This window comes from Narcine bancroftii, chromosome 10, assembly GCF_036971445.1.
Source record: "Narcine bancroftii isolate sNarBan1 chromosome 10, sNarBan1.hap1, whole genome shotgun sequence".
In the NCBI taxonomy this organism is placed as follows: domain Eukaryota; kingdom Metazoa; phylum Chordata; class Chondrichthyes; order Torpediniformes; family Narcinidae; genus Narcine; species Narcine bancroftii.
This window is the reverse complement of record NC_091478.1, coordinates 89,914,839-89,942,170: the sequence shown is the minus strand read 5'-3', so window position 1 is coordinate 89,942,170 and position 27,332 is coordinate 89,914,839. Positions and strand designations below refer to the sequence as shown.

General features: G+C 39.8%; 1 long non-coding RNA gene across 1 annotated transcript in view; it reads right to left on the bottom strand.

The window, feature by feature from the left end:
• LOC138744007 (uncharacterized) overlaps positions 1-27,332 on the bottom strand; it is a 44,161-nt gene that overhangs the window by 16,429 nt on the left and 400 nt on the right. The gene's annotated exons all lie outside the window — the stretch shown is intronic.

Below are 27,332 nucleotides of genomic sequence, written 5' to 3'. Positions count from 1 at the left end.
TGTCCAAATGTAGGATTAGTAGGTTAATTGGTGTACTTGGGCAGCATGAGCTTAGGGGCTGGAAGGGTCCGTTCTCATGCTGTGACTCTAAATTAAAGAAAACAAAAATAGGGGCAGGAGTAGGCCAGGTGGCCCATCAAGCCTGCTCAGCCATTCAATAAAATCATGTCTGAAATGGTCATGGACTCAGCTCCATATACCTGCCTGTCCCCCACAACCCTTAATTCTTAAAAAAAATATCTGTATCTTAAATACATTTAATGAGAGCATCTACTGCTTCCTTGGACAGAGAATTCTACAGTTTCCCTGCTCTCTGGAAGAACCAGTTCCTTCTCATCTTTGTCTTAAATCTACTCCCCTCTTTCTAGCCTCACCTGCCAGCGGAAACAACATCCCTGCTTCTATCTTATCTAATCCCTTTGTAATTGTATATTTCTCTAATAGATTCCCTATCATGTCTCTAAACACCAACGTGTATTATCCCAGGGTACTCTGTCACTCATAAGTGAACCTCATTTGTAGAATTAACCTGGTGAATTTCCTCTATACGGCCTTTCCCATGTAAGGAAACTAGAGCTGCAAACAATACACTGTGCAGTTGCACCTGAACTTCCCTGCTCATAGGTTCAATCCCTCTCAGAATAAAGGCCAAAGTCCCATTTGCCTTCTTGCTTCATGCTCAAGCATTCCCAAATCTGTCAGCAATTTTGCAGCTTTTAAATAATAATCCAACCTAGTATTATTTTCAAAGTGCATGTCCTCTCATATCCTAACATTGTACTCTTAACTTATCTATATCTCTCTGTATATTCTGCAGGTCCTCTAGATAATTTGTTCTTCCACTCAATTTTGTCTCATCAGCAAACTTAGATATGCAATGCTTCGATCCCTCCTCCAAATCATTTCTATGTATTGTGAACATTTGTGGGTCCAGCACCAGTCTCTGCAGCACACTGCTAACCACTAATTGCCCAACAAAATAAAAAGATCCATTAATGCCAATACATTACGCACAACTCATAGCATCCTTACCTAATGCAGAAGTATTTTGTGTGGCACCCTATCTAATGCTTTCTGGAAATCTAAGTATGATGCATCCATTTGCTCCCCTCCACGCACTGCACTCACTATGCCCTTAAGTAAATTAGTTAAATACATGGATGAGGTTCCCTTCTTGAATCCATGTTGTGTCTACCTAATGCAACAATTTATATCCAGGGGTCTCACTACTTCTTCCATCAGTTTAATTCTGGGTGGCTTGGGGACGATTATTTAATGAAAGGAAAAAATTATAGAAAGTGCTTGTAGAGCAATAATGAGAAGGGTCATTTATGAAAATGGATATTTCTGAGTTATGGAGAAATTGGCGTACCGACTGTTCCCGGGAACAGAAACTACAGATTGCCTGTATATACCTGTGTGTAAGGGGGTGGGACAGAGGCTGGTAAGTGATAGATGGAGCTAGATGGGTGAGATATTGAGCAGACCAAACCAGATGGGAGGAAGGAATGGGAGGGAGGAACAAAGGGCAAAGATAACTAAAGGAACCTGTCAATATGTATGATAAGAGGAGGAGGTGTGAGCTACCTGAAATTGGTATTATTCATGCCAATGGATTGCAAGTTACCCAAGCTGAATATGTGATGTTGTTTCCCTAATTTGCATTTGGCCTCTCCATGGCAACAGAGAAGACTGAGCACATACAAGTAGGTGTGGGAGTCAGAGGGAGAGATAAAATGACGTGCTACTGAAAGCTCAAGATAACGGTTGTGGACAGAGCATAGATGGTCCACAAAATACTCGCCTATTTTATGCTTGGTTTCATCAATTACAATTACAGGGTCAGACAGGGATGAATCGATCCTCACAGCCCAAACAGCAGAGTATTGTATGATCCTTCAGGGGCAACATAAAGAGTCCAGTCTTGGCTGGCATCTGTGCGTTTGGCTGCTTCTCTGGTCAGGCTTTGATATTTCATGGTAACAGAGTAATACTGAGGTTGTCACTTGGTGTTAAGCCCAAAACTGGACAGGCCAGATTGTGGCACCAAGGTGGGGTCAAGGAGCTCATATGAATCTGTGGGCTGATTTTCAACCGAGTACTGCAGAATCACTGTCAAATTGGCACCCGGGTGGAATTGCCATGACATTAACAGCAGGAAACAAAATTGTCTGTTTAAATACAGTTACTATCAGTGGTTAAAAATAAAAATGTATGTAGGAATGTGCTTGTAAAGGAGTTTAACAGTCATGACTGAACAGTGCTGGCGAGGGAGTTGGAGAATTTATGGCATGCTCCATTTCTTCACACCATTGAGCCCTATCAAACCCCTGTCCTATTCTTCCAGAACTCGAGGAGCTCCATCACTGAACTGAGACTTGACTTGTTGACTTCATATTAGTGTATGACTCTTTCAGGCTGTGTAAACACAAATCATGTTCTCTTCCATAGGTTCTCGTGATGGGAAAGTCTTTTAAACATATGAAGAACTGGAATTTTAAAGCAGTGGAAAAATAGCCAGTCATTATTTGGCTATAATATCTAAATCCTGTTGTGTGCATAATGGCTAGTATCTTTCTGAACAATGTGTTGAAGATGTGAATTTAATCACTTGATTATTATTGAGAAGAAATACCAAATGAGTCAGTCAGATAGCTCCTGTAGATTAGTGCTGGATCTTCAAAATAACTATTCTGCATGTTCCAAGTGTCCAAAATCATGAGGCAAACCAGCCTTTTGACAATATATCATCCAATCAGAATAAGGAATACCACTTACTCTGATCACGCTTTGGTTTTATAAATTTTTTAAAACCAGAGTGCCTACAGAATCAAATATAATGCCGAGTTTAATTTTTATTTGCCCAAGAATGATTCATCAGAAATTTATTTCCCCATACCACTCCATCCAAAACTGCAAGAAAATGCAAAGGGCTGTGAATGTAGCTCAGGCCATTATACATCCCCTCCCCTGATTCCATCTTCCACTGACTCCATCTATAGCTCAAGCTGCCTTAGAAAAGCAGCAGCATATTCTACCCTGGCTATACTCTCTTTACCCCATCCTCGTCAGGAAGATGATTCACAAATATGACATCACTCTCTACCAGATTCAAGAACGGTTTCTTTCCTGTCATTACCAGACTTCTTAATGAACCTCAAGAGAGTAAGATTCCATAACCTTTACTCTGTACCAACTGACCTCTCTCCACAAAGTTGGCTTTCCTGGTTTGGTACTGCAGAGCATGTAGCAAAAGATAACCAGCTCAATTGAAAACAGAGATTTGATCGAGGAAAGGTATTAGTAGTTGATGTTTTCCAACTTAAGATCAAAGGTGAAAGTCTGTTCAGGCATAGCATTTAAACCTGACCTGGACGATCTGAATCCATTCCAAGCACGTAGACTTATAATTGTTTTGATACTCAGCCAGATCCATCCCAATTCACCCATGGCCAGATAGAATCCTATCCCACTCTTGATCCAGCATTGGAGGAATGCTGTATAATCCCCACTAACAAGCAACAATGTTCTCATTTATTGTCTCAATTATTGGGTGCATTTAATTTTAAAGAGCAAACCAAACCAAACACAACCTGTACCTGAAGATGAACATTTTTCCAAAGATGATCTGACACAAACTTCACAAAGATTGTTAGGTCCCAAAAGGCTCACGTTGAATAGCAATTTTCAAATTAAAGTGTGATGTTTTAATTCTATATGCATTGATCCAAGATGTTAACTCTTTTTTCTGATAGTGACTAACCTGTTGAATATTAAAGCATTTTTAAGTTTGATTTCAAGCATTTGCATTTATTTGAATGGATCCAGTCAGAGTTGATATCAAAATTTGATGTACAATCTAATCTTCTGGTCCAATTCAACATCTTATATATATATCATTGAACACTCAATGCAATCCTGATATCCCTGCAACTGATACACCCATATCCTGGAGCAAAATTATGCAACCTCAGCATGTGCTGAAGAAAGAACTAACACTGTTGCTCTTTTCCACATTACTTTTTGAAATTTGCCACTCTCATCCCACAATGGTCTGTGTGATGTGTTCAACAGCAAAACAGATTGGCATTTATGTTGCATGTTTTGTGGCCTTCGGTATCCCAATCCAATTTATATTTCACAAGGTAATTTGGAAATTCAGTCATGTTGTGGTGTAAGAAGAAAAACAGATTGATATTTAAATGTCTTACATATCTGGAAGTGCAAGATTCAGATTTATTGTCAGAGTATGTACATGACTTCACATACAACCGAGATTCCTTTTCCTGCGGGTGAGGTAGAATTAACCTCTTATTGGCTGTGAAACAAAATGTAAATAAACTGACTGTGCAATACAGAGGATAAAAAAATCAATAAATGCAAAAGTTGGAGTCTTAAATAAGACCCCGATTGTTGAGGAAGTCATGGAAGCAGCGATCACTGCAAAAGACAGAAAGAGTTGGGGAGAGGTTGATGGGGTTTATGATGGAATCCCCTTGCAGCTGGAGGAAATGATGAAAGATGATGTGCTGGATACGGAGGCTAGGAAGGCAAGAGGTAAGGACCAGGGTGAGAGTGAGGGGATGAGATCAGAGGTCGATGAAATGCAAGTGTGGACTCCATTAATCACAGTAAAAGGAAATCCATGTTTCTTGAAAAAGACCATTCCAAATATCTTGGAATGGAAGAGACTCTTCTGAAGAGCAAATGCAATGGAGTTGGAGAAAGTGGTCCTCACATGAAATAGGTTGCTGTGTGAGTGTGTGTTAGTTATGTTTATGTGAATGTCAGTGGAGAGTTTGTTTCCTGAGATTGAGACAAGAGATACACAGAAGAGGAAGAGACATTTCAGAGGGTGGGGTAGAATTAGTTACAAAGGTGAATGAAATTGATGAGTTTTACATTGATGAGGGAAGCAGCAGACATTGAGGAGTTGGGGAGCTGTACCAGAGAATATATGAAACAAGAACTGTTCTACGCAGCCAACAAAAAGAGAGATTTAGGTTAGGATGTAGAAGTTCATCACTTTATAGGAACAAGCCATTTATTTGCTTAATTCTTCTATCATCTCATGGATTACAGGAAAAATCAGAAATCTGAGATCAAACAGAGTGTCTAATATCTTAATATCTAAAAATTGAATTTTAGGTAAATTTAATTTTACCACCTGTTGTTCAAAAATGCAAAATTCCTGTAATCCCTGAGGCAAATATTCTTGATACATTTTTTGAGCTATAACCTCCTTATAAAGGCTTAATATCTCTTATCCAGACAAAGTGGTTAATTCAAGACAAGCCTCGTTAGTTAAAATCAAGAACGCCTGGGAACAGGATTTGAACCTTTCACTCTCCGATGAGGTTTGGGTTTCTATTTTTAATTTGATTAACAGTATTTCTTTTTGGGCATGGTATTGTTTTCTGCAATTTAAAGTGGTCCACAGAGTACATATGTCTAAAGTTAAACTGTCCCGTTTTTATTCAGATATGAATCCTTTATGTGACAAATGTACAATTGGGGATGCCTCTTTAGTTCACATGTTCTGGACTTGCCCGAGGTTAGAAACATTTTTGAAGGATGTTTTTCAAAAACTATCAGTGATTCTAAATTTAAAATGGAAACCTTGCCCTTTAATTGCTCTTTTTGGAATATCTCAAGAGGATGATGTATACTGATTTCCATTCTGTGCTGAATTTTATCTTTTACTTCGTTGATAGCCAGACATGCAATTTTGATAAAATGGAAAGATAATACTCCACCTACACATGCACAATGGCTAAACGAGATTATGTCTTGCTTACATCTAGAAAAAAATTAGATATGCTATCAAGGATACAAATATTAAATTCCAAAAGACATGGGGCTCATTTATGGACTACTATCATTAGAGCTGTTCAGGAATCTTGGTGCTGTGTTGTTCCTCTCCAAGAAGGTGTTACTTGATTCATATGTCAATTTTCAACTTTACTTAGAGGAACGGGTTTTGAATTTTTTTTCCTTCCTTTTTTTAAATTTTGTGTTTTTTTTGTTGTTGTTATATTTTATTTCATTATTAAGAATGTTCTCTGGATTTCATAATTATGATCATATTGGCAATCTTTTTTCTAATTTTGTAGCACATTGTATAATTGTCCTGTTCAACAGTTTATACTTTAATTACCAATAAATTTTTTTTTAAAGTTTATCTATATTCAGTGCAAGACCAATTTCCAGTAACGTAGGCATACATTGATCAATCTAGTATGTTTTGCAGGATTCATGGCAGCAAGCATGGATTTTTTGATGGATATTCCCTTCCCCACCTCTAAAAAGGTAACAGTGGAGAGAAAAAGTAGAACAATAGCTCTGGATACTCCAACTTACCCTCCATCCTCAATTGATCATGAATTCAATTGTCCTGGTATTCCTTGCTCAGTCGCCTGGCACTTCTGAAATACTTAACAGGCACCCATGCGGATATCGCAAAACTACAAAGATCTTGCAACAATCCAAGGAGATGTAGCATCATTATCATTCTGGAGCGGGCAGGCTTGCAAAGTAAATGTCTGTTTTGTCGACAGAACAAGATGAACAAATACTAACATCTCAAGTACAATGCAAAACTGAGAGCAGCCCTGAATAAAAACATAAAACACAGTCCACTGTCTCAATATACTAAATATGTTGGATACTCCTTATTACATTGCATTCAAGATTTTTATTACTGCTTTGGGATTATATTCAGCATTTAAGTTTGTCTTCCTGCAAAAACTGAAACCACAAGGCCTAACGCATGAAAAATGAAAAGAGGCAGTTGCAGTGGGATGTTGAAAGTTTGAAACAAAAGCAGAAAAATGCAATTCTTAACAGAAGCTCACTGCTCTGAAACATTGATTCTCTCCACAAATGCTGCTGGACCTGTTGAATGCCACTGGGATTCTCCACTTTTGTAGCAATAGAATACAACCTAATTATGACTCAAACTTCAGCTTTGCCCAGTAGCCCATCAGGCTTTGTTGGGAAACTAAATATTATTTATAGAAATGCATTCTGAAATCTTCGAGAAGAATGTGGATTTATTAATCAGATCTAGCAACACAGGAAGTGCATGAGTGGGCTTTATCAGATGCACTGGCTTTCAGCATGAGGCAGAAAGGAGAAGGGGGGAGGGAAAGGAAAGACTGTTGCTTTACTCATTTTGCAGCTCTAAGTAAGGATATTGAGGATGCTGATTGTAAGAAACAGAAGTACCTTCACAGAATTTGCTCGAGACAAAAATTGAGAACAAAGAACATTTATTATACAACAATGCAAAGTTGGGTGCTTTCCCCTTACCCTGGGAATACACACATACACTGGGGCTCACCCAACTTTTATACAGTTTATTTCAGTATAGAAGTACCCTACCACTTACATTCTTCGCCTCCTGGATGAGTTTGGCATTAGGCAATCCTGTCTGCCTACGTGCTGTTTCTGTGAACTTGGAGGACCAGGGGGTATCCTGTCGATGTCCCATCATGTCATTGTCCTTATTCACATCTTCCTGACTCTCAGGGCTTACTAACTTCTTATATGCAGAACTTGCTAATTCTGTCCAAGGCTAGAAGACCCTTATCTTATTCAGACTAACTTTACTTCCTACATTCTATTATCTACCCTTAAGCTATTCATACTGGCTTTATTCATTACACATATATCCATACTAGTTTTCTTCATCTTTCATATTTTCATATTAGTTTTACTCATCTCTCACACTGATGTTTGGGCAAGAAGTGAACAGTTTGCAGGGCTTATATCAATAGGCACGTGGAATCATAGAATCACACAGTACGCAAGGATGCTATTTGACCTGTTACTCCTGTGCCAGCTCATTGAAAAAGCCATCCAATTAGTCCCACTCCTTCTCTATGCACTTGGCAATCCATATTTTTCCTTCATACAAAATCCAAACCTAGACATCTGCTGTAAAATTATGTAAATGTAATAAAACGTAGAATCTCGGAATAACAAGCCCCAAGATAATGTTTCACTTGTGAGCAACAGCCTACTGACTACAAAGATCTTAAGTTTTTGATAAAATGACACGACAATAATCTCCCAGTAAGTAAACCAATTTGTTATAGCTCATCATAACCTATGCCAGACAATCTATCTTTGCTTTTCACTGAAAGCAACAAAGAATAACATCAAGCCCAGGTCACTGCGAGCTACCAGCCCACTGAAAATAAAAATGGCTGTTGACATATTAACCTTTGATACTCATAGCAATGTGTGCATTATAATTCCACACTTCAGCTTTTATTCACAATTGTTAATCAATTTCTTAAGCCATTTGCAAGTGAGTTAGAACTGTTGAGGGTCTGGACATTCAATCAAAAGGATCCAATTTGGGACTGTAACTATTAAACTGACAAAGGATGTTAGAAATATTACCACAGAACCATAGAACATTATAGCACAGAAAACAGGCCATTCAACCCTTCCAGACTGTGCCAACCAATAAAACTAGCTAGTTCCACTGACCTGCTCTCATTCCATAACCCTCCAGATGACTCCTATCCATGTATTTGTTCAATTTATTTTTAAAACTCAGGATTGAATCTGCATTCACTACCCCAGATGGCAGCTCATTCCACACTTCCACCACTCACTGAGTGAAAAACTTTCCCCTAATGTTCCCCTTATACCTTTCCCCTTTTAGCCTAAAGCTATGATCTCTGTAATTTATCTCCCCCAATCTAAGTAGAAACATCCTACTCACATCTACTCTGTCTGTACCCCTCATAATCTTACAAACCTCCAACAAGTCTCCCCCCAATTATTCCTCATTCCAAGGAGTATAGTCCTAACCTGTTTAATCTTTCCCAGTAACTCAACTCATGAAGACCCAGCAACATCTTAGTAAATCTTCTCTGCACTCTTTCTATCTTATTGAGATCTTTCCTGCTGCTGGGTGACCAGAACATCCCCCAATATTCCAAGTGTGGATTCACCAATGACTTGAATAACTTCAACATAACATCCCAACTTTGATCCTCAATATTTTGATTTATAAAGGTTAAGATGCCAAAAGCTTTCTTTACAACCCACTCCACACATGACGCCACTTTCAGGAAACAATGTATATTTATATACCCAGATATCTTTGCTCCTCCACACTTCTCAATGACCTACCATTTACTGTGTATGTCCTACCCAGATTCACTCTTCCAAAGTGCCACATCTCACACTTATCTGCATTAAATTCCATCAGCCATTTACTGGCCCAATTTCCCAGCTGGTCCAGATCCCTCTGCAAGCTTTGAAAATTTTCTTCACAGTCCACTACACCTCCTATCTTTGTGTCATCAGCTAACTTACTGATCCAATTCACTATGTCATCACACACACACACACACACACACACACACACACACAATAATGGTCCCAAACAGATCCCTGAAGCACCATCATTCTGTTTTCTTCCACCAAGCCATTTTCATCCAGTTTACATACCTAGCATCCTAACCTTCTGAACCAACCTCTCATGTAGAACCTTGTCAAAGGCCTTATTAAAGTCCATATAAACAACATCCACAGGCTTTCCCTTATCAACTGTCTTGATAACTTTCTCAAAAATTTCTAAAGATTTGTTAAACATGGCCTACTATCTACAAATCCATGCTGACTGTCCTTAATCAGCTGATGACTGTCCAAATATCTATATATCCTTTCTCTCAGAAATTCTTCAAATAATTTACATACTGCTGATGTCAGGCTCACTGGCCTATAATTATCTGGTTTACTTTTGGAGCCCTTCTTAAACAGCGGGACAACATGAGCTACTCACCAATCCTCCGGCACTTCCCCCATGACTAAGGACATTTTTAATATATCCGCCAGGGGCCCTGAAATTTCAGCACTTGTCTCCCTCAAGGTGTGGGGATATCATATTCGGTCCAGGGGATTTCTCCACCTTTATTAATTGTAAGGCAGCAAGCACCTCCTTCTCCTTAAACTCCCTATGTTCTATGACACTTCTATTTGTTTCCCTTCCAACCCTATTCACTATGCCAATTTCCTGTGTAAATACTGATGCAAAAAAATTGTTCAAGATCTCCCCCATATTATGAGGTTCCACACATGATTGACCACTCTGATTTTCTAGGGTTCCAATTTTGTCCCTAACCACCCTTTTACTTTTAATATACTAGTAGAAACCTTTTGGATTTTCCTTCACATTATCTGCCAAAGCACCTTCATATGTTCTTTTAGCCTTCCTAGTTTCCTTATTAAGCATTCTCTTACATTTTATATACTCTGCAAATAGCTTATTTCCTCGTTGTTGCCTATACCGCATATATAGGCCCCTCCTTTTCTTAACCAGCTCTCCAATGTCCAATATTGAAAACCAAGGTTCCCCATGTCTCTTAACTTTGTCCTTATTCCTGGTAGGAACATGCAATCTCTGCACTCTCAAAATTTCATCCTTGAAAGCTTTCCACCTGCTGGATGCATCCTTGCCAGAAAATAATATTCCAATTGACTCTTCCTAGATCCTTCCTCATTTCCTCAAAATTGGCCTTTCTCCAATTCAGAACCTCAACTCAATGACCAGACCTATCTTTCTCCATAATTAACTTGAAATTAATGATATTATGGTCAATGGACCCAAAATGCCCACCTACACATACTTCTGCCACCTGACCTGCCTGGTTTCCTAAAAGAAGATCAAGTATTGCATCTTCTCTTGTTGGTACCTCTAGATATTGATGTAGAAAACTTTCCTGTACACATTTAACAAACTCCAACCCATAGAGTCTTTTTACTGCATGAGAGTCCCAGTCTATGTGCGGAAAGTTAAAATCTCCTACTATCACAACTTTCTGTTTCTTACACCAGTCTGCTATCTCCCTACAAATTTGCTGCCCCAATTCTCTTGGACTATTGGGCAGTCTATAATACAGACCTATTAGCATGCTTATACCCTTACCATTCCTCAGCTCCACCCATATGGCTTCTGTAGATGAGTCAGTGCTGTCCTCAGATAAAAATTGGGAGAATCTGAACAGGACAGAGGAGTGGTGGTGAAAGTAGATAAGATAGTGTATTTAAGATTAAGGAAACATTTGAATGGAAGTTGTGGAGACAAAGTTGCCAGAGGAAATTAGTAACTTGAGCATAAGCTTCTTATCACCACCTTCTCATCACCACCCATCAAGCTTCTCACCGCCCATCAAGCTTCTCACCGCCCATCAAGCTTCTCACCGCCCATCAAGCTTCTCACCGCCCATCAAGCTTCTCACCGCCCATCAAGCTTCTCACCGCCCATCAAGCTTCTCACCGCCCATCAAGCTTCTCACCGCCCATCAAGCTTCTCACCGCCCATCAAGCTTCTCACCGCCCATCAAGCTTCTCACCGCCCATCAAGCTTCTCACCGCCCATCAAGCTTCTCACCGCCCATCAAGCTTCTCACCGCCCATCAAGCTTCTCACCGCCCATCAAGCTTCTCACCGCCCATCAAGCTTCTCACCGCCCATCAAGCTTCTCACCGCCCATCAAGCTTCTCACCGCCCATCAAGCTTCTCACCGCCCATCAAGCTTCTCACCGCCCATCAAGCTTCTCACCGCCCATCAAGCTTCTCACCGCCCATCAAGCTTCTCACCGCCCATCAAGCTTCTCACCGCCCATCAAGCTTCTCACCGCCCATCAAGCTTCTCACCGCCCATCAAGCTTCTCACCGCCCATCAAGCTTCTCACCGCCCATCAAGCTTCTCACCGCCCATCAAGCTTCTCACCGCCCATCAAGCTTCTCACCGCCCATCAAGCTTCTCACCACCCATCACTTTACTTTTCTCTCACATCATAGTTTATAATTAAACTTAATTCAAATTAACTTGGAGATCATGAAAATTGTTGTTTTTTTTGTGTCAAATGATGCAATTTTTGTTGCAGAAAGTTGATTCATGCAAGCTGCAGAGTATCTGACACTTCAAAACCTTGAGAACTCAATACCAAAAAGTGAGAACTTTGGTTTCTTGCTGCCTTTTACTGCTAACTGCAGTTCCAGGAATAGTTCATTTATTTTTAATTTAGAAAGATACAGCACACTACTGGCCCTTTCAGTCCATAAGCCCGCCCTGCCAAATGCACCCTTGTGACCAAGAAACCTACCAACACCATCCATCTTTGGAACGTGGGAATCACCCAGAGGAATCCTAAGTGGACACAGGGAGTTAGTGCAAACCCCTCACAGATATCAGCAGATCCACATCTAGGTCGCTGGTACTGTAATCGTGTTGCACTAACTGCTACACTGACTGTGGTTTGGAAGGAAAGAGGGGAAAACACAGAATTTAATGGTAAACGGAATTCAATGCTCAGACCATTGGGTTGTAGAGTCTCCAAGTGGAAAATGAGATATTGTGTTAAGTAGTGGAGAGGGCCAACAATGGGGAACTGAGGCACAATTGTGCGGATTTCTGTGCCTTGTCACAAAATACGACAAACAATCTGGATCTACCACACTATTGTCTATATATCTTCTGGCTACCAAACATCGATATCAGAATTTATTGCCATGAACAAGCCATGAAATTTGGTGTTGTGCGGCACCATCATAGAGTAAACATTCATATTATAACCATCTTACAACATTACTATAAATTAAAAATAATAAAAATAGTCGTGCATGAAAAGTAAGGCAGTGTCTTTGGTTATAGCCCTTGGCTATGACATTCCAGTTAGGCCCCACAAACTTTGGAGTCATTCAGCTCATAATTATGCACCTGCTCCTAAAATGCTATTTTCATTAATGCAATGAATTGCATACTGATACATTTGGCAAGTTGAAGCTCAGAAATAAGGACACACCATGGTGCTCTGCAGGCATCAGAGATGGGATCCTTGCTGTTTGTAAGATATATCAATGACTTAGATGAAAATGTCAGTGAGTTAGTGAATTTGCAGATGTCATAATGATTGGTGAAATTGTGGACATTATAGAAGGTTATCAAAAAAAAATCAATCTGGATATAGATCAGTTAGAGCTATGGCCATAAAAATGGCCAAGGGAGCTTAATCCAGACAAGTGTGAGGTGTTGCTCTTTGGGAGGTCAACTATGACTGGAATGGTTAAAAGACTAAATCCCTAAAATCATTGATAGGGGTCCAGATCCACAGCTCCTTGAAAATGCCCAGCAAATATTTTGGGTGGTAAAGAAAGAGTTATGATATGTTTGCCTTCAATGGTCAGGACATTGAGTATTAGGGTAAGGAAGCAATCAGACAGTTACATAAAACAGTCAATGGACCATACTTGTAGAATTGGGAATAATTTCAGAGAGAGGAAAAACATGGAGGCTTTGGAATAAACACATAAGAGATTTGCCAGGATGTTGCCCGAAATGGGGGGAAGGTTGGCCAAACTTGGGTTGCATTTTTACAAGCATCAGTGGCTGAGAGGAGTTGAGAAAATTATGGGAAGCATGGATAGACAGAATCCTTTTCCCCAGTACAAAAATTGTCACATTTTAGAAGGCATACATTTAAGGCAAGGGAAGCGGGTAAATTTAAAGGAGATATTTAGGGCATATTTCTTTACAGAGTATGGTGGGTGCTTGGAATGGGCAGCAATGGGGAAGTGGTGAAAGCAGCTATGACCGCAGCATTTAAGAGGCTTCTAGATAGACACATGAATATGCAGAGAATAGAATCAAGTGCATGCAGCAGATTTAGTTTAATTAGGGCATCCTGTTCAGCACAGACATTGTGGACTGAAGAGCCTGCTCCTGTGTTATATTGTTCTACGTTCTAATATCTGTCATGAGTCATGATCTGAATGTTACTAGTAATAATGTACAAGGAATATTTAAAATTATTTCGGTGTCTGTCATCTGCTATATTGTTTGGCACACAAGGAAACACACTACTGTTCTCAGGCTAATTATGATCCATGTTTTAATAAATGCTAATGTTTGAATGGTATTTATATTTCTGTATGTTCATACAATCTCTTTCAAAAAGCAACCAGAAGCTATCTGTCTATTACGAGTTCATGGAGATCCAGAGGAGGCTTATGAACACCTTCAGAGTATTTCTTCTTGCTCATCAACACAAAACCTTTGACCTACCCAAATGATCCAATCAAATCTTGATTTGCTATTAAACCAAGATACCTGAAATGCCTGGATTAATCTTTTCAGTTGATAAGAGCAGAAGGTCCTTGTTGTGTGCTACAACTTTGTTATGGCTGGCATTGGGCCAAAGTCAGCTGGTTATTCTGTACATGTAGGTGATCAGCATTAGCTGAGAAAATTAAAACCTTAGTCAAACAGCAGGAAAAACTCATACTCTTGTGAAAACAAGCATAACCAGGACTATCTTTGTTCTTCATCACCAATTTTGGGGGACCTGTGTACAATCTATAATGCAGAAAGAATTATTCAATGTTATTGTTTATTTTCCATTGTCAAATAAGCACACACTCTCTCTCATACGCACACACACATACGTGTACACACATACCCTCACGCGCACTTCCCATCTTGTTGATATTGCTCCATACCCTAAACGTTAAATCCTCATGATTGTAGTGTAAGACAAAATGTGGTGACAGATAGTGAATGCTATGGTTTAGAGATCCCATCTTTGGAATTGGATACTGAAGCTGTGAAGCTGTCAAGTGCTACTGTTTACATTTCCTATAACCATGTTTGTTCAGCAGCATAAATTAACATATCATTCCATGATTGGAGATCTGCCTTATTTCGTCTTCACCTTTATCCTAATGCTTTAGCCTAATGCCGTGACCCCAGACCTAACCGTTATCTTCCTATTACAGGTACCTGAAAACTGCTATTTTAACCGAAAATGACTACGTCCAGTTATCCACTCTTGTACACTTTAATGTCTAATTGATGCAATAAGATGCTATGTTGTCGAGGGGTGATTATAAGTGGAGCAGCTTTTGGAAGTTTTGAGGCAAATGTAACTGCCATCCCACAGAGTTGTTTTAACATCTGGGCTTCACCTATGACTTGCTGGCTTGCCGTGAGATATCTAGCCAGCTGCTGACAGACAAAGTTCAGGTAACTTGCTGCTGGTAGGTCACGGAGGTGTTTGAGGAAGGTGTGGTAGACTGGGGCCAGATCTCCAGGGAAATGTCGTGGGAGACATCTCATTTAGCACCTGAAGGAGTACTTCTGCACCTGCCTGCTCTCTAAAGGTTATTTTAAAACCAATTGCAAAACCAATCGTTTGGGTCTCCACTTCTATTACAGCCATTTCTAGTTTTATCTCTCAGCATTGAAGATGGCATGCTTCAACTTTGGAAGGTTTTGAGATAGCCAAATGAAAACGATATAGACTCAACCACGGGGGATCCAGGCGGTGCCAGATAGGGTAAGTGGGCAGCTAATTTGTGAAGTAGATCATTTCTTCAACCATTTATGCTGGGCTTTTGGCACAGATATTAAAACTTCTCAGTGGCCTCCCGAATACTCCATCTCCTCTTTGGGAAGTCATGCGCTAGGGATTCCCTGGAATCAGTGGGATGTGGCTTTATTTTTAAGAAGACTTTCAGAACATCCTTGAATCCCTTCTCTTGTCCGGCTGATAATCTCTTCCTCACACTGTGCTCTGAGCATCTACTAATATCTTAATACATCTTGTGAGGCTCTCACCCAAGTCAGGGAGATGCTGCCCCATCAAGAATGCATCATGAAAAACATACAAACCAGTGATGGTGCAAGAAGGGATGACTGTAATATTGTAGCCACCCCCATATCCATTGCTTAAAATCACCCAGAAATAGAATTTTTATGGAGGAAATTATACATTCTACACCCTAAAGCAAAGAATCACACAGTGAACAAAAAGGACAGTTGATGAACACACAACTGACGTGATCAAGCATAAAATGTGCTTACTTGTCACCTGTGAGTTCTTACTTAAGGGTATAAGAAATAGACGTAACAGTGAGCCATTTGTCGCCCTTTCAATGAAATCACTGCTCATCTTTTACTCCAGCCCAACATTTCATACTGATCCCATATTCACATTATTTAGATATATTTGCCCTTATACTAAAAAAACTGGGCCCCCACACCGTCTTGGTCAAGAGTTCCAAAAAATCATTACCTTCTGAATGAACCAATTAGTCTCAAACAACTGTGCTTTATTTTGAGATTGTGACACCTAGTTATAGATAACTGAAATGTCATCCATACATCAATCCTGTCAAGCCACACAAAAATTTGCTTGAGAAAATGTAGGCCTGGTTTACTTAATATTTCAGCAATGGATAATTACCCCATTCCAGGAATCAATTCAATGAACCTTTGCTATACTCCAAATATCACAAGTACATCCTTCTGAGAATGGGTGGCGTGGTTAGCAGAGCAGTTAGCCCAACGCTGTTACAGTGCCAGTGACTTGGGTTCGAATCCGGCGCTATCTGGAAGGAGTTTGCACATTTCCCCTGTGTCTCCTCTGGGTCCTCCGGCTCCCTCTCACCCATCAAAGTGTATCTAGGTTGTAGGTTAATTGGGCAGCATGGGCTTGTGGGCCGGTAGAGCCTTTAACCGGGATTTTATGTCTAAATTTTAAAATTCTAAATTTAGGTTGGAAATCCAAATTTTTAAGCAGTACTCTGGTTGTGGTCTGATATAATTATAGTGCAACATCTTTAACCTTAATCTACAATCTTCATGCAGTAAAGAACAACATACCAATTGCTTGAAAAACACTACAGGCAAACTACCACCTGATCCCAGGACATCATCTACATATCTTCTTCTGAGGGCTGGAAAGTGAGGGTGAAATCTATATTGACTTCCCCTCCAGTATTACTGCCTTTGGCATTTTCCTTGGCTCTGTAGGCTCTAGCACAATGGAGTCTTCCCCAGTGAAGAAACACACATGCAAAACAAATGATGTGCTTGTTAGCTGTGCCGAGAATGATCACATCAATATGTTACACCAATGAAGTGACAAATGATTGTGACTTAAAATGCACATGACAAACTCTTTTGTTATGTTGTGAGCAAAATAGGACAAAAAATTAATCTTAACCAGTAACAGTAAACATAAGTGCCATAGAATAACAGTATGCATACCAAGAAGAGTTGGCAGATACAAAAATAGATTATAGAACATATTCAGAACAGCTATATTCTTGGAGCCACATTTCCTGCCAGTGAAACTACAGCACAGCCTCATCGAGTTTTCCCATGCTTTTTTCATCTTGAAATAATTATTTGTGCAATTGCTGCACAAGAGTCTTTGTGGCTAGAGCTACATTCAACATTAAATGGAAGATATCTTGTTTTCCTCATGATTTATTTGCTGCTCACAAAATCCTTCTAAGAAATCACATGTTTGCAGTTGCATGTATCAGTGATTTAGTTGCCAAATGATTAATTATAGAGATAGGCAGGCTCCCTTCCACGTTATTTTGTTGGGAGGAATTCTGGGCCCTCTTGATGCCTCAGGACTTACAGGATAGCAAAAATAAATATCTGTGGAGAAGCCTTCTTAAAGATTATGGGTACATTCAGCTAAAGTGTGCTCCCAGAACAAGGGTTTGCTTATGTTATTCACATAATGGGAATTCAAGATCATGGGATGCAACTTTGGGCTTTTTTTCATTTTATTTTCTTAAATAAGGAGCTTTCTTGTATTCTACCACACAGTTTAAGTTCATAGCTTTTAAGTTTTGGAGCCCCTTTTTTAGCAAAATGACTTATGATGGAACATATTTCTGTTTCGGCACTCCGTGTCAGCACCACACACTTCCACATCAGTTAGAGAATTGCCAGGGGCAAAGTGGTGCTCAGACTGCTCCACTCCAACAACGGAGAAGATTTCCTTTGTTCACTATGTGCAGCGATATCATAAACCATTTCATTATAAATTGGTTTATCATTTCATCGCATATAGCCTGCAGAAGATCTTTTTCCTTGATGTGTCTTAACCCAATCTCACAACAGCAGGCCTTTCTTGCACCTGCATGAACCTTCTCCCTTGCCATATCTGTGTGCCTACTTTGCATGTGATTCCCAACAGTTCGCTAATTTCTATTTGACAGCGGGTGGTTTCTTCAGATGGATTCTTTACACATAGAAAACACCAGGAACTTTTGTCACAGAACTTAAATAAGGCGAAAGTCCTGCACTCACTCCTGCAGGTTGCAGTAAAATTATTTTTAAAGTCATAATACTTTTTGTTGGGAGAAATCAATTAATGTCTACTGACCATAATGTAAATGAGCTGTCAGCATATTCCCTTGTTTGGTAAAATAATAGATGCTTTTCACATTAGAGTCTACAAAAGCATGTTTAGTATATTGACTGTCTTTAACCAGAAATTAAAATAGGATACTTTTACCAATTTTATTGACACACTCGCAGTAAACCCTCAGAAGAAAAAGAAATAAATATAGAACAAAAGGAAAGCTCATGTCCATAAATAAATGACTGAATTTAAAATCTGATGGAAATATTCTTTCAACAGCATTAATGCATAAAAGGAAATAAAATGATGTCTTAATTGAACTAACTTGTTGACAAGCTTCTAGCTAGGCTAATATATATTATTTGTACAGGTTTGAAGCTGATTTTGATTTGACCTGGTCTCGTGGTGCAGTCCTGGATTGATGCACTATGGTATGCCTGCTGTATGTTAAGCTATTAGCCTCGACTAGAAATTAGCTCAAGGTATTATGTGCATTAGCTGAATTCCATAAGAATGAGATACAAACACAAATGAGATATTGTAATCTTTCAACTAGTTCACAATTTTATAAACAGTAAAATATAGTGAAATATGATAGCATCAGTTTTAGCGTTCAATACCTTTGTGTCTAGCCTTTTAGTTCAGTTTTTTATCCTGTTTTACTGACAACCGTACAACTTTCAGGCAAGAGAACCAGCATTAATTAAGACAGTGCCAGCTGTAATTTTCCTGGGAAGTAAATTTCTACACAACTAAAGGTTACAGAGACCTTTTCACTGTCAAAATTTACTACAGCCTGTGAATGTTAATGTTTCTAATGAAGACATGCTCTCGGTCCCTGAACTTAAAAGTACCCTGTGAACAAGGAAATGGGGAAAAAACTTAATTTGATGAATGTGGTTATAGATTACACATTAATTCAGGGTTAAGTTTTCTTTTACATATTATAATTAGAGTGTTGATTATAGTCTCTTGCTTTCCAAACATGGAATTGTACTGCAAATTGGCAATTTTTTTTACTGCAAATGCAGACTTATAATAAAGACAATACCTTGAGGGACATGAAGGGGCATAAACTATTTTTCATTGTTGTTCTGAAGCAGCCATTTTGTTTTCACAAAGGATACTCACATGGATACAGACAACAGTTTGTGATAGCTGTTATTCTTCCTCCTTCCTGTTTCCAGAGCTAAAGAAACATTATTGAAATGTGTAAGCATTCCTTTTCTGAGGAATTTGCTTTCCTTTGATACATATGCCTCAACGTTAACATCTTGACAGAATTTTTTTCTCCCTCTGATCCAAAATCAAACCAATGCTCGATTCCATCTGGTTCCTTCCAGTATGAAGCAGGCGTGGAAGTTTTCAGCAATCACAGGCATTTGTGACATAGCTGAAAAAATATTGCATCAGATGGTTTTACATGCAAAATGGGTGATTAAAAGCAAAGCCTTTATTAAACAGGGTGATCAATGGGAAAAATTCCAATGCTAAGATGAAATTCAAATGATGATAGTTTTCAGAAGAACATTTTGGAACACACGCTTTTACTTAGATTAAAATTGATGTGCTGTCTGCAAATATCCTGTTCTCTTTCTTCCATGAATTGAAGTTTATCATGTTTCCAGTGAGATTTTAATTAATATCTTAATGTCTGTCTGTCAAAATGCCATTCACAGCAGAGAAGGCTCAGTAATCACAATACAGAGAAGACCTGAAAGGTCTGTGACAATTACTTATTGATAAAATATTTACTGCAATGAATTTATTAGTTTGTCACTGAAAATAGCAAAATTTATTTAGCACGTCTTCACATTTGATGACTTTTGGTCAGTCTTTATAATAACTTTCTTTTTTACGGAAGGTCGACTGTAGAAATTAAATTGGGGGCAAAAAAATTAACCAGGTCACAGAGGACAGAGGACATACAGCAGCTGATAGGATAGGAACTGCTAGGTAGATGTCATATAACCATTACAGCATGGAAACAGGCCAATTTGGCCCTTCTAGTCCGCACTGATCCAAGTACCCTCCTCTAATCCCACTTACCAGCACTCCGCCCATATCCCTCCATCCCCCTCCCATCCATGTACTTATCCAACTCTTTCTTAAATGACAAAATTGACCCTGCCTTTACCACCTTTCCCGGAAGCCCATTCCACACAGTAACCACTCTCTGAGTAAAGAAGTTCCCCCTCATGTTACTCCTAAACCTTTGCCCGTCAACTCTCAACCCATGACCTCTTATATCCATCTCTTCTACTCTCAATGGGAAAAGCCTTCCCACATCAACTCTATCTATCTCTCTCATTATCTTAAACACTTCAATCAAATCCCCTCTCAGCCTTCTACATTTTAAGGAATAAAGACCTAATTTGCTCAATCTCTCCTTGTATTCCAGATGCTGAAACCCATGCAATAGTTTTGTAAATCTTCTCTGCACTCTCTCTATCTTGTTAATATCCTTCCTATAAATCGATGACCAGAACTGCACACAGTACTCTAAATTTGGCCTCACCAATGCCTTGTACAGTTTCATCATTACTTCCCAACTCCTATATTCTATGTACTGATTTATATAGGCAAGCATACTAAAGGCCTTCTTCACCACCCTATCCACATGCACTCCTACCTTCAGGGAACAATGCACCATTATTCCTAGATCTTTCTGCTCCACTGCATTCTTCAATGGCCTCCCATTTACCACATATGTCTTGCTTTGATTATTCTTTCCAAGATGAAGCACCTCACACTTATCAACATTAAACTCCTTCTGCCATCTTTCCGCCCACTCCTCTAAGCAGTTTAAATCCCTCTTCAATCTTTGAAAACCCTCTTCATCATCCACAATTCTCCCTATTTTAGTATCATCTGCATATTTACTAATCCAATTTACTGCCCCATTCTCCAGATCATTAATATATATGACAAACAGCAACGGTCCCAATACCGAACCCTGAGGTACACCACTGGTGACCAGCCTCCATCCTGACAAACAATTATCTACTACTACTACTCTCTGGCACCTTCCTTCCAGCCACTGATGAATCCATTTGACTATCTTCAAATTAATACCCAGGACTTAGCCTTCCTAACTAACCTCCCATGTGGATCCTTATCAAAGGCCTCACTGAGGTCCATATAGACAACAACCACTGCTTTACCCTCATCAACATTTCTAGTCACCTCTTCAAATAATTCAACAAGATTGGTCAAACACGACTTTCCATGCACAAATCCGTGTTGAGTGTCCCTGATCAGACCATGTTCCTCCATATACTTATGTTTACTATCTCTAAGAACCCTTTCCTTCATTTTACCTACCACAGACATCAAACTTACAGGCCAATAGTTGCTAGGCTTGCTCTTCTAACCCTTTTTAAACAAAGAAGTCACATGCGCAAAACACCAATCCTCTGGCACTATACCCGTCTCTAATGACATTTGAAAAATCACTGCCAGAGCCTCCGCTATTTCCTCACTAACATCTCTCAAGGTCCTGGTGAAAATCCTGTCAGGACCTGGAGACTTATCCACCTTTATATGTTTCAAAAGCTCCAGTACTATCTCTTTCTTAAACACTATAGTCTCCATATATACCCACTTTGTTTCCTTTACCCTGCAGAGTTCAATATCCTTCTCCTCAGTAAATACTGAGGAAAATAAATTGTTCAAGACCTCCCCCATCTCTTTTGGCTCCATACACATTTGTTCTTTCTGATTCTCTATTGGACCAATTTTATCTCTCACTTTCCTTTTGCTATTTATATATTTGTAGAAACCCTTTGGATTTATTTTCACCCTGCTTGTTATAGCCACCTCATACTTTCTTTTAACTTTTCTAATTTCTTTCTTAAGATTCTTTTTACATTCAATATAGCACCCAAACATCTCCTTTTTTCCCATTTTTTATATTTATTGTAGTACTCCTTTTTTCGAACCAAGTTTCCAATATCCCTTGAGAACCATGGCTCTCTCAAACTTTTGACCTTACCTTTCAACCTCACAGGTATATAAAGATATTGTACTCTTAAACTCTCTCCTTTAAAAGACCTCCATTTCTCTATTATATTCTTCCCAGAAAACAGTTTGTCCCAATCCACTCCTTGTAAATCCTTTTGCATCTCCTAAAACGTAGCTTTTCTCCACTCAAAAATCTCAACTCTAGGCCCAGACCTATTCATTTCCATAATTACCTTGAAGCTAATGACACCATTATCACTGGACCCGAAGTGCTCCCCCACACATACCTCTGTCACCTGACCATCTCATTCCCCAACAGTAAATCCAACACAGCTCCCTATCTAGTTGGTACTTCCACGTATTGATGTAAAAAGCTATCCTGCACACATTTTACAAACTCCACCCCATCCAGCCCTTTCATGGAATGGGTTTCCCAATCAATATTTGGAAAATTAAAATCCCCCACAATTACTACCCTCTGCTTATTACAAATATCTGCTATCTCCCTACTAATTTGTTCCTCTAATTTGCATTCCCCATTCAGTGGTCTATAATACACCCTTATAATTGTAACTTCTCCTTTCCCGTTCCTCAATTTCCACCCAAATAGCCTCCCTGGATGAGCCTTCTATTCTATTGCACCTAAGCTCTGCTGTAACATTTTCTCTAACAAGTAGTGCAACCCCATCCCCTCTTGCCCCCCCCCCAGTTCTATCACACCTAAAGCAACTAAATCCAGAAATATTTAGCTGCCAGTCACATCCCTCCTGTAACCATGTGTCACTAATCGCTACATCATACTTCCAAGTCTCAATCCATACCTTCAGCTCATCCACCTTCCTTACAATGCTCCTAGCATTAAAATATATGCATTTTAGAGATTTCCCACTTTTTACTTCCTGTATGCCCTTACCTTTACCAACACCTCTCTTATGATCTTTTGCAATCGACCTCTGTCCATCTTCGTATAGAGCATCCCCCTTTTCTATCACCTGTCTTTCCCCCCTCACACACTGTCTACAAGCTTTCTCTGATTGCACTCTAACCTTCTCCTTGCTGTTCTCCTTCATTTGGTTCCCTCCCCCCAGCCATTCTAGTTTAAAGTCTCCTGAGTAACCCTAGCAAATGTCCCCGCCAGAATCCTGGTCCCCCTGGGGTTCAAATGCAACCTGTCCTTTTTGTACAGGTCAGACCTACCCCAAAAATGGTCCCAGTGATCCACAAACCTGAATCCCTGCCCTTTGCTCCACCCCTTCAGCCACGCGTTCATCCTCCATCTCATTCTATTCCTGTTCTCACTGTCGTGTAGCACAGGCAGTAATCCCGAGATTACTCCCTTTGTGGTTCTTCTTTTTAACTCTCTACCTAACTCCCTGTACTCACTTTTCAGGACTTCTCGATTCCTCCCTATGTCGTTGGTACCTACATGTACCATGACTTCTGTCTCATCTCCGTCCCCATTTAGGATGTCCTGGACTCGAGCAGCAACATCCCAGACCCTAGCATCAGGGAGGAAAACTACCATCCGGTTCTCCTTGCTCTGTCCACAGAATCCCCTGTCTGTACTCCTGACTATCGAGCCCCCTATGAATGTCATATGGCTATGATCAATAAATGACATATTCAATGAGATATAAAGCAGGTATCAGGGAAGGATGAAGAATGTGAGAAAGATTCCACAATCTGCTATGATGATAACCAGGAATCCTTTCTGATTGTTTTTTGCAGCACTAATATAATTTTAGATTTGTCCTCATTGGAGGAATGTTTGTCATGTTCACAAATTAAGATTAATGAGATTTTATCCTACAAAAGATATGGATTATGTCTCATTTTAGTTCTTGGAGAGACTAGAGATGGGGAAGAGAAATCCCCCACAATGTCAGGTATCTACTTATGTTCAATTGACTAAACCACCCAGTCCGTGGTTCCACCGGCCCTGAAACCTCATTGCAGAGAAGATATTGGCTTCAAGAGCAAAATCTTGATTGTGGAAAAATGCTAGATCACCAGTTCCTGGGCATCACTCTCATTCATTCAATGTAGATGCACGCATCTTACTGTCCATGGAAAGGTGAATCTAGAAAAGGCAGATTTCCAAGTGGACTTAATTTTGGAAAGAGGTAGGGAAGGCGAATCAGAAAACTGAAATGCACATAGTTTCCGAGAAATAGTTGATACGATTACAGTATTAACCTATATGGTGAAAATTATTGGTATGGTTATGGGGCAAGGCTGCAGTACACAAGGTTTGAGAGGTGGTGCTTTGGTAATCTTTTTGATCCTAAGCTTCTATGTAAGCTTCTGTTGAAGGCTAGATCAGCAATTCTCCATCTTGTTTTGGCTATGGCCCCCTTAGGGCTCTGCTCAAAGTTTATGGGCCCCCTTCCCGGTGAAGCAGTCAAGTTGGTTTCTTCCGCACTTCTCTTTTACAGACTACATAAAAATATTAAATTTATAATTTCAGCCCATGGCCTCCCTTAAATGTGTTGCAGCATCTGTGGGGGAGGGTGGGTGGGCTGTATGGCCACTGTTCAGAATGGCTGGATTAGATAAATGTTAAAAATAAAACCAGACACACAGGCAGATGGCAAATATTGGAATCTGAAGCTAAGTACACATGGCTGGAGTAACTTAGCAGATCAAACATCAGAGATGGGAGGAAAAGAATGGTTGAGGTTTCGAGCCACAGCTCTTTATCAAGACTGGAAGACATAGTGCACAAGTCAGCATAAAGAGTAAAGAGTGTGGGGTTAGACATGGACCCATGAAGGATTGGTAAACCAGGTAGAGGTGGTGGATGGCCAGATGCCAGTCTAAGGGAGAGAGAATCAAGAAAAACAAAGGAGTCAGGAGGAAGAAGATGAATCAAACAGAGTGGAGTGGATGATTAGAACACAGAGGGTGTCAGTGCTGGAATCTGAAAAGAGAAGGTGAGAATGGAACTGAGGCAGTGGGGGTGGGGAGAGGGAAGAGAGCAAAAGAATCTAGTGGGGAGATGGGTTGGAAACGGAGGGTGGGATGAGAATGAGTAAGGGGTTTGGTGTAGGTGAGTGTGGTGAGACCCAGCTTTAACTTCCAGATTTAATCTCTCTTGGCTTTTCAGCCAAGCTCCCAGTTCAAGGCAGTGTGTGGTCTTCTGTTGCTCCACTCTAATCGACAGTAGTGTGAAAGAACTTTCTCCATCATGATCTACTGGTCTTTCTTGGACAGTGGGCTTTCCTGGAAAATGGAGCCATTCAGGTTAAACCAGAGGCTGCCAGTCTTAGTAAACGTATCACCTTGGCATTCTACCTGCTGGGTCTGAGGTTATCGCCTGTCTGATGAGCTGTCTCAGTGAAACCTGGAAAGAGGAGGGTTGAAGAGTGGTTTCTAACTTTTAACATTTAACTTGACCCCAAACTCTATCTGGCAATTGAAATCCAGTCTTGTCTTTCCTTTATGGCTACATTTTACTCTGAAACATCCAGTTTATTTTTTTGTACACGCTACCACAATGCAGATGTTTGCACTGAACTGCCCCTAGTCCATCCCTTCAATAAATCATTCTGCTTTCCTCAGCACTTTATTGGCGACAAAGTTGCTGGAAGAGCTGTTACAATTGCTGCACAATCCTGATAATCATGAAAGACATGGCAGGAAATCTAAATTCCCATTCTTTCTACGTAGTGGTTTTGTCGTTAAGTCGGAGCTTCAGAAAAAATATTCCCTGACAACATGTGAACCAAAATTTAGTCAGGAAATAACTTGTAGATATCTGTAAGTCATGGAAATGGCTGAATTGCGTCCTTCAAAATGATTTTGAGCTCTGCAGCAAATGCAGTGTACAGCCAGCTCCTGTCAGAAATCTACAAGGCCATCGGCAAATACAATGACAACCTTTACCGTTGGCCCACCAGTTTGGTGCAGGTGCTTTATGTACAACTGCACTTGGATTACCACCAGATGATTTGTGAGACCTGCTTTTATCAGATAGCTAATTAATCCTGTCAAAATGCCTTTGATGTGATGTAAAGATTGTCCCAATCTTGTATCCGACATGCATAAATGCCCTGATGATTTGAAATACTAATGGCATTGTCAATGGGTAGTTTCTGGCAGCGTGAAAGAGTATATTTGTTTGGGTCCCTGTTCCAAATGCAACAAAACTTTCGACAGGAGCACATTAAATAGAGAAGTATTAGAGAAATGTAGTTTGACCCAACAGTCAAGTTTTTAAAGAATGTTTTGTTTGGCTGTGTGACATTGATAATCTCATTCCTGCACAATAAATCCTCAAAGACCGATAGATTTAATCACTAAAACAACAAATGTAAATGAATTGCTTCTATCAAAGCCATGTTTGGCTCTTCTTCACAACTCTTCAAATTTAGCAAAGGACACTTGAATGTTGTAAAACCAAAGTCATATCTCATTCCTAAATGCAAAGTACTCAAGCCATTCCAGGAATGGCAAGTTCGAACAACATCAACCCCAGTGAATAGAGCGGAAAATGTTAATAGCAATTGATTACAATTCTCACAAGTATCCTCATGACAAGTGACAAGTGGGGACTAAGAATACGATTAACTGTTTATAAAAGCTCCCGAATTCACTCTATTGTGCAAGTTGAAACAGGGGAAGTACTTCATGCAGCTTGTTCTTTAATTTGATCTGTAGTTCCCAGACAAATTTTTTCTTTCTCAAAAGGCATTCTTCAAATCCTGAGTTCCGGAACTTATCACAAGAGACAGGAGTACAGACAGAGCCACCTGTTAGCTGAAACAACAAGTGTCTCCCATCAATTCACCTTAACCCCAGCAGGAAAAGCCCGGGGGCTCAGCACTCTCCCTTGCCCCGTTGTGCCGATCCCATTATTAAAACAGTGCAAGTTCAAGGTCAATTCTGAACCTGGAAGCGGTAAAATTCAAGTGCCCCTTTAAACAATGTTCCATGACTGATCACACTGCACCAAGTGTAACTGAGATATTATTCGTCATCAGCTGCATTTTCCAACTAAAAGTAACTATTAATTGAAAGTGGAAAGAAAGGATCTGAACCCTCCTTTTGAAGATGAACTGTTTATTTGGGGTCCTCAACCATGATCTATCCCCGTGCAAACATGCACAAAGGAATACCCATGCTCTTATTTCAGGCCAAATCGAACTGTTGTCCCAAAGCCAGCTCACTACACACTAG